The sequence below is a fragment of the Rousettus aegyptiacus genome, unplaced genomic scaffold, assembly GCF_014176215.1.
Source record: "Rousettus aegyptiacus isolate mRouAeg1 unplaced genomic scaffold, mRouAeg1.p scaffold_m13_p_7, whole genome shotgun sequence".
Classification (NCBI taxonomy): domain Eukaryota; kingdom Metazoa; phylum Chordata; class Mammalia; order Chiroptera; family Pteropodidae; genus Rousettus; species Rousettus aegyptiacus.
In genome coordinates, this window is record NW_023416310.1 from 36883024 (window position 1) to 36897638 (window position 14615).

General features: G+C 35.7%; 1 protein-coding gene across 16 annotated transcripts in view; it reads left to right on the top strand.

Moving 5' to 3' along the window:
* Positions 1–14615, top strand: part of LOC107500100 — a 523620-nt gene that overhangs the window by 281093 nt on the left and 227912 nt on the right. For all 16 annotated transcript variants that reach the window (XR_004952069.1, XR_004952067.1, XR_004952071.1 and 13 more), the window contains exon 2: positions 9223–9406. The gene's annotated coding sequence lies outside the window, so the exon portion shown is untranslated. The remainder of the gene's footprint in view (positions 1–9222; positions 9407–14615) is intronic.

Genomic DNA, 14615 nt, shown 5'->3' on the forward strand with positions numbered 1-14615 from the left:
CATTTTACGACAAGGAAGCTGAGGCTCAGAGTAAACGACTTCTCCAATTTTTACAGCTATCCAAAGGTAGAATTGTATCTTCTAGTTCCTAAATGCATGTGTGGTCCCCAAACATCCAAATGAATCTTTTTCTTTTATACAGTATTTTCATACATTAATAATTTTCTTTGCAATGACTTGAGAAGAAAACCTATTTATACAAAATGAATGTCATTCTGAACCTTGGACCAAGACATGAACTCGATAAACAGAATATAATTTTAAAGTGTTCTCAAAAGGGCACTTAGCTTTATCCATTTCATTTCACTTTCTATGAATGGAAATCCCTTGTATTTTCAGGTTTCATCCAGACCCAGTACCTGAGGGCTCAAAATGCTCCCAGAAAAATATTCCATTGTATGCATAGTTTGTTTAGAAGAACTTTAGAAAATATACCATAATTTCTCCAAAGACATGTCCAATACCAGCTATCAAACAGAGAGCATAGACTGCATACCCATCATTAGCAAGCACTTCCACATGTTTTCATAGGAAGCTCCTCATCCTTGTAATAGACTATAAAAAAGGCAAAAAACTTCAGTATTCCTAATTCAATAAAAGGAAGCACTGGGAATTTGGGGTTAGGGTTGTCGCATAGCTTTGAATTTTAATTCTTGCTTATCTCTCCATCGGCAAAATAAAGACTCCGTAGTGTACAACAAGATCTCAATAAATCTTAACTATGATAATAAATAATCATAATTATTATTCATAATGGTGGCAGCAACAGAAATAGCCACAGTGGTTATATATATATATATATATATATATATATATATATATATATATTCTCATTTCTAACATCATATTATTTTCCTTTGTTCCTATATGTACACATATGAGATAGAATTGCTTGATGTCTATTCGGATCAAAAGTTCTGGATGAATTTTTCACCTTGGTTTATTTCACATAATTTAGATGGCAGACCTTTCTCTGTCTTGAAAGACCACACTGTTCATTTGGATTATTGGTTAGATTCTAAGAATAGTTTATTCTCTGCATGTGCAAGGACAACCTGATTCTGATATTCCAAGGGCTAATTAATTGGTAGAACTTTTTACTCTTTCTTTCTGCATTCAATCTAAGTTTATAGCACATTGTATAAAAACAAGCTTTCAAAGCCTTCGAAACTTGCAGACAGCATAATGTAGTGGTTACAGAACATGTAAGGGTTATGGAAAAAAATGATTGAGAAAGTTTCGCCACTTATTGGCTACAACTTAGGCAAATCAGTTCACCTACCTGAGCCTCTTGTTTCTTAAATATGAAATGGAGACAACAATACTTTCTAATATCCTTTTGAGTGTCAAAATTAATATAATGTAAGTGAAACTCAGCACAACGCTTGATGAGTGCTAAGTGATTCTTAAGTGGCAACCACTACTCTTTATTTTATGTATTCATACAATTCAGAAACTATGGTATTTATTTTAGGGCAGCAAATAAACATTTAAATTATATCCACTCATAGTGTCAGTCCATAAATATTGATTCAGTGATAAGTTAAAGGTGCCAGACATTGTGCTAGACCTGGAGTGTGGAAAGAGTGAGTGAGAGAGACAGCCTTAAAAGTGAATGGTGGGGCATGGGGGGTGGTGAGAGAGAGAAAATAAACAAACAATTTCAGTAAATTACATTATAGTTTCACTGCCCATTAATTCCCATTGGGCTTGGTAGTTGATTTGGCTTGTCTCACTGTAGCTATTAACTCGAAGACCAAGCTTTTGTTATCTGTGGATTCCATGTACACATACTTTGCTTTGAAGTTGTGCAGGCCTTTGCCATATGTTTACAAAGCTCCTCCATCCAAACATCTCAAGCACTTAAAATTGGCTCAGAAACCAGTGTGTAACTTCCTAGCTGAGAAGAGAAACTGAAAATGTATTCTACCTGCTAAAGTGTTGACATAGCAACAGATAAAAAAGCTCAAAAAAAAAAAATGACTCTCCATTTTCAAAGGTATCCTGTAATGTCCTGTCCTTTATTTTTCCATGCTTGAATATAGTTTCTTCTTAATTGGTTTTGCATCTGATAAGATCAACATTGAGCATTCGCAGTATGTTTGTTGTGTGTTGCCAATTATAAGCTACCGATCACCAGCAGGGCCTGCCATCCCTGCATTCAGCACCAGCCTCCTCCAATTCTTTTTAGATCTACTGGCTTAGTACCAGGCATGGAAGCATAGGAAGGAGTAATGGAGAATGAATAATCCTGTTTAGTTTTCTTGGAGTAGAAAGTATTTCGAAGGAATGAATGCTACAGCAGACCTCTATTTCCTTTACCTTTGTGAAAGGAATGCCCTATGTTTTAAATAATGATTCATGTAGTATGCACCATATCCAATGGATAAATGCAGAGATGAAAGCTTCTATTTATTCTGTACAGTGAAAATAGAAATCTGGAAACAGCATCTGCTTCTCATTTAAATCTATTTTTTTTTCTAATTATTTAGATGTATAGAGGCATCAAGCCAGGTTTCAATCAACAAAAAAGTCTTGTGTTATCTAAACAAAACCTCATTCCTGAAGCCACTGGTCATAACACTTAAAATGGCTTAAAGACCTCAACATGGCTTCTAAGGCAAAGTAGTTGTAAAGCCTAGGTCATGAGAAATATTGTTTTTGTTTTTTAAATCAAGTTTGAAAGTGTGGAGAGATTTTTGTAGGACTATATTTTCTGATACCTAAAAACACCAGGTAATTTAACCTTAGTTACCTCACCTTTTGAAGAATAAACCTTGGAAACATGACTTTTGACTCTTGTTTTTAATGGAGAAGAATAAAGACCCTTTAATGTCTTTGGATGATTTCATTGTGTGGATTAGTTGTTAGCACATGGAAGAATGCAGTGCCTCAAATATTAACTGATATAATTATTACTCTCTCAATTCCATAACTCACTATATCGAAGAGTCTATAATAAAGAAACATTGATTTTTCAAAACCTCTGTAGCTATTCACAGTTATACACAGGCAAATAGATACATCATAACTTAGGAGATAAAGGAATTAGAAATTTGGAGGAAAAGGGCCGTGAGAACCATGTTCTCTCAACAACGGATGTGGATGTGGGAACCCAGCCAGTAAATCTGTAGCTTCTGGATGGATCTGCGGATCTGAGCTGCATAGATGATCCCACAGCCAAAATGAAGACAGAAGCAAAGTAGGGCCTGAATAAGAAAGAGAGAGCTGGCCCTGATTGCTTTGCAAGGCAATCTAGAAAATGAAGCACTTCCTAATTCTGTTAACCCCTTCCCTCCAGGAGGACAAGGCTTCCAGATACTCCTCTGCACAGCTCTGACTGCAGATTGACTTTTAAGAGGAGTTAATCACCTGCCTCCTAATTACTCTTGAAACCAAATTCTGGCTGATTAGCACTAGAGGCTGAAAGGATGTTGATTTGGGGGAAATGGTACTTTCTATTGATTTTCAGATAATATTCAGCATGTTCGGTGGATCTAAATTGGAAAGTTTTTCAAAAAACTTCTCTGTCTAGATATCTCTCTGGTTTGCCCACCATACCTATTTCAGTCTTGTTTTACTAACTCTCCAACCTACTGCACTCATGACCCCCTCTGAAGTATGATAATTGGATTTAAGGCAAGAGTTTACATTTTTATATGTATTTTTTATGATTTATAACCTGCTTAATTTCAAAAAGGATTCAAGGCAGCAAAAATAAATGACACTGGGAGTTACACAGATATTTTTACTTTGCATTTGGCCCATATTCTCTTAGACTGCATAGATTTCCATAACTCTGAGCAAGGATCATATTTGGATGACCTTTTGTCTAGGGTAGAAGTCACAGAATTGCAGGAGGTGGAAAATGAATTCCTCAGTATTTACAAAATCACCAGAGGCACATCTGAATGAATTAAATATTCTGCCCAGTCTTGGTAATGGTCCTATTAATTATATTGGTTTGTACTTAAGACATATTTCCTATTCAGTGAAGAGGGGAAGGAAGGGGATGAGAAGATTTAAAGTACCTCTTGAATTGCTGTGTGACTTTAGGCAAATCACAAACAACTCTGAGCCCTAGAGTCATCATTCATTAAATGAGGATAATAAACTAACAGCATCTAGGGGCATTGTGAGGACCAAATGAGATAATGCACATGCAAGAGCTTAAGAAACAATAAGTCACTGTGTATGATGCAGTCAGTATGGGCAAAGGCTTTATTTACTTCAGTCTCAGTGCCGTCATATGGTGAGAGAGATCAGGCCCTAGCTCTCTGAGATGCTCTATGGAAAGTGCCTCATTGTGTTTGGACTTTATTTATTAAATGCATTCGAATGAGCGATCGTTCTAAGAGCAGAGAGTCATTCAATTTGATTTCACAATGAGGTGATGGGTGAGCCTGGAAACTACATTCTGAAATGCATTATCCAGAACATAGGAAACAAAACCACTTTTTAAAAGTGACTCATCTTTAATATCTCACAGCAGTTTTGAAATACTTCATTCATTCATTTTATAGCAAACTCTTAATTGAGAATGTCATAAACTGCTTTGCAAAGAGGGGCAATCACGACCTGGAAAATTAAGTGGAGTAATTTACAAATAGGCTTTTGTCTGGCTGGAGGTTTTAGTTTATTCAAGATGTGCCTTTAGGTTATCTTAGCAACACATGTTCCCTTTTCCCCACCCCATTATCAGAATGTATTTTGGGTGGCCAATGTACGCTGAACGTGAAAAACAGTTTCCCATACGTTGTTTTTTCCTGCTCTACCTTACAAAGTCTTTCTAACGCTTTTATCCTCAAAAACAAACACTGATCATGTTCATCATCCTTCAAGACCCTTCGTCTCCTCACTTCATCTGTCTATCCAACTTTATTTCTATGTGGGCCATACAAATATGTTGTAGATGAAGGACCTTTGAGCCCACTTCCAGTCCTTCTCCATGGAACCAGCCTTGACCCAAGTCCAGAGTGAGTGCCCTCTTCTCGATTTCTTTCCAACTTATTGTCTCCATAATTTAGCACTTTAGGAAATATATTATTTTCTCCTTGCTTTTAAAAATAGCTTGTTCCTCCTCTTCCCTATCCTAACTACATTACAAATTATGTGAAGAATGCAGACTTCTAAGTCAGAGGAACCTAGATGAAATCTCTTTTTCTGCCATTTTCTAGTTGTCTCATCTGGGGCACTTGGGGATGATAATAATAATTAAATCATAGGGTTGTTGAAAGAGAAAAGAGACAGCTTATGTGAAGCATAAAACACATAATAAGAGCTCATTAAATTCTTATACAAAGATTAATTTGTTGATTCTTCTCTAGAGAAAGCTTCCTCTTTAAGGTGAGGAGGAAGAGAAAGAATTTTTTTTTATAACTAAGGACAAATTTCTCCAACTCCTCCCACCTCCAAATCTATGACCTTTTAAAGTATTGAAGATCCTGTGAACTTTAACTTAATTTCAGTTTTGCAGCTTCATTGCTTTCAGTTTAATCCTTTTTAACAAACATTAATTGAGCTCCTGTTATGTGCTAGATACTGTGCTAGACACAATCAAGAAAATGTCTATTAACTTCCAAAATCCATGTATGTAAATTTTTAAAATACTTTTGCAAGCCATAGATTTATATAATATACCTCCATTTCTCCCCTATATACATATGCCATCTTAATAATTAAGCTTGGACAGAGAGAAGAAAGTATCTATGGAGAAAACCCAGTGGCTTATAGCTTTTTAGATCACTTTCAACAGGCTAAACACCTAGGTTGCTATTTATGTAAGGTATAAGCCATGTCCCACAATTTGTCCTGTGACATTAACTTATTTTTGTACACAAGTCACTATGCCTTACTTTATATCCTTTGAGTCCCTTTGCTTTTATTTTATTAAATGTAGATCCACCATTTTAACTCATAATTTCCAGTTTCCCCCATTTTTTTCCACATGCAATCCATTTGGTTATCGAACAGTTGAATCAAAAGCAATATTTAGCTAGCATAACAGTATTAACAGTGCACTGTCAAAGATTTATTGCTAATAGATCTTTTTAAAGGATAGAGTATTCATATAGTTTTCTAACTAAGATAAAGCAGCTTGTTTAGATTTAAAAGACAAGGAAAAAGACAAAACAACATTGCATTGATGATACCAAAAGCTCAATAATTGTCTGATTCTTCCCACTTGTAGTAATAAATAGTCTACAGGTTATTATTAACTTGTAGTTTCACAGAACTTTCAAGTTGAGAAATATTGTCTGGTTACTTGTTCCTCAAACTGAGGTCCATGGGCCAGTAGCATTTGCATAAGATAGTAACTTGTAAGGAATGCAAAATCTTAGGCCCACTCCAGGCCAGCTGAATCAGAATCTCTATTTTAACAGAATTTTCACATGATTTGTAAGCTCCTTAAAGTTACTTAAATACCACTCTAATTCATCTCTACCTCTGCCCTCCTTTTAAGAGATGAGAAAGTTCAGACTCAGAGTTAATGCAGAGCTGACTGGAATCTTAGCCACCCGGCCCCAAGTTCACTGCTCTCTTGGGCAGTCAAGGCTGCCTTAGTAGCTCCCTAACTCTTAGAGTAGAAGTAAGTAGCTTTGCCTAGTCACTTACTACAGGTCTGGCCTTATTTTGCTTTCCTGGTTGACATTTGATGGCCTAGAAAAGTAGACTTCAAATTCAAAGAACGACTTTCTCTTTAACCCCCATTCCTCTGGTGAGGGAAGCCATTTGACTTACCGTCCTATATAGCATAAAGCCTCCTAAATAAGAATGAACCCTTAATAAGGCCAGAACCCTTTTTACTGTCTTTTGCATTCGTCAGCATCTATGACAGGAATTTTACCATCTGATATTCTTTCTCCATCTCACAGCTCACAATTGTATAGTACATCTCCACTCATACAAGGAGGATTGAAAAGGCTGAGCCAAACCCTGTTAACAAAACAGTCCCCTGAAGGGCTATAATATTGCTCAGTGGCAATATCATCCCTATGCATTTTATCTTGTACATGAAATCTGGGCTAATTATCATTTTCTCATACAATACATTTTAGACCATTGTGTTTTTGTGTCCCTGCCTAGTTCATTAAGCAGGGTTTTACAGCTCCTCCAGTAACAGGATTGCTATTGACACTTTCATTAGACCCATAATTCAAATGCTTGTCTGCCTTCCAAATGGAAGCCTCTCAGTCCAGAACCACAATCTGGCCACCGACCGTATGTTGGCTTTTAGAACTGTCATAAACTCATCATCACATTCAAGTTCCTGAAGGGTCAAAATCTGCTTTCTTGGTGAACTGTCTCCATCCAACAAACAGTCAATGTGTTCTCCGAGAATAGTCAGCCAAGCTTTCTCTGTTGCTCTCTGAAAACTCTTCCAGTTTTCAGTATAGTGCTACTATAACACAAATAATTATTGTCTGTATTTAAATATTAATTACTTGATTGATTCATTCATTCATTTATACATTCATTCTTTTATTTTACCACTTAAGACCAGTATATCCAATATTATGGCAGATGCTGTAATGATTTAATGATGAATAAATGGTCTCTGTTTCGGAGTATCTTATAGTTTAGTAGATGTGTAGATAAATCATTATACAATTAAATGGAATATGAAAAATTTTACCACTAGGTTGTCAGCAATTAGAATGGCTATAATTGTAGATAACTGTACTCTAACTAATGGCTACTATTAACACTGTTTTCTCACCAATGGTTCAAGTGGAAAGGGCTTCAACTGGCCTAAATAAAACTGCATATGTGTATGAAATAGATCTCAGACTGTAACTTATGAACAGATGAAATGGAGTCCCCAGAAATGATTCCGATGGGTGACAGAAAGAAGGTGGGGATGGATCGGATAGCCATTGCTCTAGCAATCATGGAAAATAGTCTTTGCTTTTTTAGTAGTGTTTTGCTTTTCTCGCTGACAAGATTCAAGGAAAGTTTCAGTGCAAACATTTGATTTACATTACAAAAAAGCATAGTAGGAGTTCCTACTAAACTACCAAATTTTTGCTTTTAACTTTTGAGGAAGTAACTATCATGGGCCTTAGAGAAGAAGCAGGAAGTCTGAGCGGACTGATGTAGCTTCAGTGTGCAATTGAGGTTTTCAACTTTCACAAATTACTTTTAGTTATTTAATTAGACACACACTTGTAGACCATATATTTCACGTATAGTTAATTGTGTTTGATTTATAAGGCTGCTGATTGAGTGTTTTGCTTTTGCTTTCTGGCCAGATCACAGAGAGAAAAAAATATTTGAGGGCATTTTTCACCTTCCTGATATCTTTTCCTTTAATAAAAGAAGGAGGAAGGAATGGAAAAGACAAAAGTATAGCCTTGTACTATTTCTTCAAGTCTTTTCTTGGTTCTTATCCTTACCTGAGCACACATGTTGGATTACCTGCCTCATTTGGTTTCTTCCAACCAATCTCATGTCTGAATTCCTGAAATAGAAATGTTCTCTGCTGGAATGGACTCAGACCATTAAGCAGAAAAAGGATGCAAAGCCGGACTCTATTGCTGATTGGGATAATATGGCTTCATTTTGCAGTAATACTGCTGTGGTGTTAGAAAATGACTTCAGCATTCTTCCCAGTGAATTTCATCCTACTGCATGTACCTTCATAAACATGTCCAATTGTATGATGGAGGTCAACGACAATGTAGGGTTTAGAGATTGTTGCTTGGAAATCACACTCACTTAAATACCTGAATCTGTCCATCAGCCATGCCATAGCTTATTCCAAGCCTGTGCAGAAGAGTGATTTGCAATCTCCTTGCTTTTCATTTCAAGTAGCATCACTCACTTTAAGCCAGATATTCATGCCTCTTCAGAAGCCTCCAGGGTGAAGGACAAGTAAGAAGAAGCTTATCGAATCTTTCACAACTGTGACCGGCTACATCTACTGCATCAAACTTGTTACATCTTTCTCTGGTATTTTATTTTAAAACCACACATTCCTCCTTTCATGTGACAAATAATAGAAATTTTTTGCTGGATAATTTCATGATCCCTATGGCTATTTTGTGGTTCCGTACATTTAATTGATCGCTCTCCAGGTTGAAAACTGCACCAGAATTTCTGGGGTTGGAAGAGAAGACATAATGTTTATTTTTGCAAGTTCTTCCCCTTTGCATTATCTTCACTCACCTTCCATAAGCTCAGGTTGCATAACTAAGTTCTCTTTCTCTTTTTCACTCACAGGGACTTACCAATTTGGGCTTCTTCCAGAGCTGAAAACCGATTACAAATATGAAACAGATTTCACTACTGGATTTGAACTTCACATAAAAAAATAAACAAACAAACAAAAACAAGATCCTCAAAATAATTGAAAATGATCTTCACCAAAGAGTAGATAGAATGTGAATGGCAGGATATCAAGGAGGTAAGAGGTAAATTTCTAATAAAAACATGTTTGCTGTGTGGTCGCGTACATAGAAAATATACTTCGAGGCTAAAATTAATATAATTCTCAGTTAAGGGTCAGGGCATGAAGGATCATTTTTAATTAGCAAAACATACTGGATGATCTGTCTAGATATTAACTATAGAAATATTGCAGAATGCTGGATTCTTTCTAAAGGCATCACTTTGGGGGTGGGGTAGGCTTTGTAAAGGAAACAACTTTCACAATAAACACTTGTGGGGACATTTGTCAACTTTTGTGCTTCAGAAATTGTGGAACACCATCTTAAAAACCTATGTTAGAATGACAAGAGATAAAATCAGAGGCAAAGATACTTTAAAACTCCTAAATCCTCTTTGTCTTGATGTTGTGGGGGGGGGGGGATTAAAAACAGAAAAAGACAGTGGGTGAGATTCCTAGAATATGCAAAGATCATTTGGAGTCATCATCTGCCATTTTAGCTTTCTCTGATATGAAAGGGAGTGGGCAGAATATATGGAGAATTTTCTGCCTTTTCTTTTCTGTGGCTTGTTAAATATTTTAGTTGCTTAATCCATTTTGTCCTGTCAGGAAGCATCTGTGAGTTGCCAGATTTGTTTTTTGGGCTTTTGCGACACAGAATCTGCAGAATAAGGAAAGGATAGAAGGCAAAAAAGCCATGGTGACCTATTCTCATGAGAAAAGCAGTGAACTTGGAACATAGTAAGGAAGAGGATTCAATCCCCCAGAGAAAAAAGGCAGAAGTGGGTGGGGTGTATTACCTGAGGTGTGAATATGAGAGACTGTATTTGAGTGAAGATATAGCATGAGGATCCAAGGAGTTGGTGGAAGTGATTTTGAGATTGATGATGGAGCTTGAACAGTAAGTATGTGAGCTCCCAGAATGAGCTATTCAAGAGGAGCAAGGTATTAGAAAATAAAAGAAGATGTGAGGTGTTTATAGTAATTGCCATGGACCATATTCTTCAATCTCTTTTATTTCTTCAATGAATGAATGAAGGGTAGAATACTCTAATTTTAAATGAAATGTAACTTTGGGTCTGAGCTCAGGGGTATAGCCTTTAATAAGATATCATCCATAAAGCAAATATTCCATGGGGTACTGTGACAATGGGATTCCTTTTTAAATAAATTATAGGGTCTTTTCAATGCCCAAGCCTCACTTAAGCACAAGGTATTCAGTTCTCTTCATATGGTCTAGTTTGAAAATAGCAGATCTGAGAAGCAGGTGTCCTGAGCTTCAGTCCTGGGAGAACCACTATCTAGTTGCATGACCCTACATCATTCATCTAAGGTAATGATGTGTCCAAGTTATGAACACGGGACTATGGCATCATACAAAGTTTGTACAAGTTACTTAATCTTCGTTAGGTATCATCTACTGTATCTATAATGCTGGGGCATTAGAAGAATCTTCCTCATGGGGCTTTTTAATGAGATAATGCACGTGAAACTTCACAATGATGAGTTTGATCATTATTAGCCACTAATTTCATAGTTCTGATTGTTATTATCAGTGGTGTTATTATCCCTGGCCCTCAGTTTCCTCATCTTTAAAATGAAAGGATACAATAAAATTTTCTCTACTCTCCTTTAGAGTTCTAAAAATAATTTCTGTAATTCCTGAGTTTAGGAACACCAGCCACAAGAAACAGGCAATAGTCAACGAGAGAATTCTTTTTGCCCTAAATCGCTTAGAAATATTTGGATTCTTTTAAAATGCCACCCCCTGGAGAGGGCCCAAGATTTCATTTAACCTGCGTTTCACCAACTTCAGTATCTTGCTCAGCATGACATGTACACTTACTGAGTAAGAAAAAAAGAGTTGGAGTTCTTTTTCCATTTATAAACTAAGGTCTACTTGAACTATTTATGATTTATGCTCTATGTATGGAAACACTAGTTAGTAGTTCTGCCTTTTCCTAAGAACACAGATAGCTTAAAGAGTGTATTTTCCTTTTTCTTTCTTCTGTTCCTCAACTTCCTCCTTTTTAAAAAGATATCACAACCCTAGTTCTTCTGCGATATGAGACAGACTATCTCTTTCAAAGACTTTTGAGCTCTTTCTTCTTTTTACTTGATTTGCTTGGAATCCTCTTGCCCACTGAAATATAATAACAACAGAGATGTTGTTTGGTTCTAGAATATATCACAGTCCCTAAATACATGAAATTAAAAGAAAGAAAAAAATCAACATTGTTCTGAAAGGAAGGTAGTTAAAATTCAGAAAGAGAGATTCTTTAATTAACTTAATAAAATTACTAATGGAAGCATTTTAACTGCTAAATTTAATTTACTTGTCAAGATATCAGGCTACAAAGAGGAGGGAAGAGTAGGAACTCTGCTTTCCATTATGATGTACTCTATTATAGAATAAATTTGCTTAAAATGAAATATATCACCAAAAGCCATCAATGACATCTTAATTCGGAACAGCCAGTTGAAAAGTAATTAGACTATGAAGCAATCAGTTCTAGTAATTTAAATCAGTATTTCCCTTTACATAAACATACTTTTTTTTTTTTTTTTTTTTTTTTTTTTGATATTTATATACAGGGAAGACTTTCAGGTAGTAGGCAGGCAAAGATGCTGATTCTTTTTGCTGTCGGTGTTTTTACTTTACATTACCAAACTGTCAAAACAAAATGTTTTATGATGGGATTAAAAAATGTATAAGCATCTGATTTGATTTAGTGTTTATATTTATATGTTGAACTGAGGAGAGTTTGCTTATCATAGGGGTTTAAGAGATTTACATTTGTCTGCTTCTTACTTCCAAAATGCTTTCCAGATACACCAGCAGCCCTGACACCTTACTTCGATGAATGAGGCTCACTCAAAAATCAAACAAGAGCCCTCCTTCTCCCTGCAGGGTCCCTCAGTTATATAAATAAAGGTGGAGAATGTGGTTGCTAATGAGACATGGATGAGAATGGAGATGGGAGTGGTTAAAATTAACCTTTTGTTCAGTGTCTGACAATTTACCATGAGCAGTTTCTCAAAACGTAACTGACTTTCCTAGAAGTGTGTGTGTGTTTATTATGAAAAACTAATAAAGGGGATAGGCGAAGCAGGAAATAATTTGTATTTCATCTGATTTTGAAAAGTTAACATGATTTAGCTAAGAGGTATCAAAAATCCACCTTTCAAACTACTTTGTATTAGGAAGCCCTTTGTATGTATCTTTTCTGAACACCCCAGTAGACATTTGAAGAAGGCATTTTTATCTTCAATTTATAGACATGGAAATGGATCCCAGAGAGGTTAAGTGACTAGTGGAGACCACAGAGGTAGTTAGTTAATGGGAGAGCTGGAGCAAGGGCTTTTGGGCTCCTGATACCTTTTCCACAACATCTGCTCCTGATGATGGACTCCCATCTGTTATACGCAGAGGGGAAGAGGTGTGAGAAAAATAACTAGAGGAGGTATCAATCATTCAGCAAAATATTTACGAAGGACTTCATTCAGATATTAGGGGAGTCACCATTGTCACCAGCTCTGAAATATCAGAAAGGATGATGAATTATGCCAAACAGAACATTAGCCCAGAAAATAGAGACTGCCTTGCAATGTCATGCTTGTGATAGTGTGTCTTATTCCATAGTAGGAGAGGATGGCGTAAGAGAGAAAGATAAAGGACAGGTTTATAGTGAGCAAAATAAGTGAGATGTTTATAAAGGGAGAAATGTGGGGAAGCCTCTGAAATACAGTTCTATGATCTGCCAGCATGCAAATCACTTAACAGTATGCAAATGACCTCACCCTAATAGAGTAAATCATTTCCATTCTCTCCACTGCCTATTTAGAAATGTGATCATTGATAACAACACTACAAGGTACTATTCCTAGTTGAAAAACACATTGGGAGGAAATTTAATATGTATGATGCCATGGGAGTAAGTATTAACATTCATAATTGTAGATAGGTGTGAAGTAGCCTAAGACAATGTAATTAAAGTGCAAAAGCCTCTGTTGTACCGTCACAGTGAGAAAACTGAGCAGGGGCTCTCTGCCTCTGGAATTCTAGTAAAAATACAGTCTGCCAGTCTACCATCCCCAATGGCTGCTCAAGATCTGTGCAGAACAGGACAATTGCCCTGGGACTGGAGAAGGCAGAAACTATATATATATATATATATATATATATATATATATATATATATATTTATATTTATATTTATATATTTATATATTTATATATATTTATATTTATATTTATATTTATATAAATATATTTATATATAAAAGACAGAACAACTTAAAGTTAGCAAAAAAAGATAAGGAGCACAAAAGTGGGAAATGAGATATTGCTAGTAAAGGACATTAGATGAAGTAAGGAAGTCTTTTATAAATGTATCAAGGAAAAAAGTGATCCTCGAGAGAAAAAGGACCAGTGGATAAATGAGAAGAGAAGGGGTGTGAAATTAACGATAGCTGAGATATTGACCTCCTGCTTTAAAGTCAGTTTTTAGGAGAAAAATGAGAAGAAAATTTGGACAGCTGGAAGGCAATAATGACTTTTAAAAATAGGTATCGACAAAGAGGATGAGGGAAAATTTAGAAAAAAGTTAAACATCGTGGCATATACAGATTATAAATTTCAGATCATATACTTCTAGGGAATTAGACTTCCTGCCTACTAACTAGGCACGGATGTGGAAAAAGAACAGTCTGAGCTAGAAAGATGTCAGAAATTCCTCAAAATAAATGTATTTCATATAATAATAAAATAATAATTGGTACAGGATTGGGGAGCAAACACAGACAGGCTCTCTTAATAGTGTGTAAAAAAATATCTGGCTATGCCTGTGTGGCAATTGCAATTTTTAGAAAATTGGGGAACACTTACATCTTTTATATCTTTTATTCAGAGAGAAAGGAAATAAACTCAATACCCTGTATAACTTATGTGTGTTGTGGATAGTTTAAAAGTAAAAGAGAGACTGTCCTTTTCCTATGGAAGAAAAATAATGTGGTTCATAAAACATTAAGTAAGTATGAAAACATTGATTAAAACATGTACATAAAATTGGAAAATTCAGAGTACAATGAAAAAAGTCATCTGAAAGGAAGTTTCAGATTCTAGTAAAAAACTCAAGTTAAATCCTCAAAACCAACTAATTAATGGGAAGCTACTAGATATTTGAGAATAATAATTTAGGGAAGTTCTTATTGGCAATAGTCAATA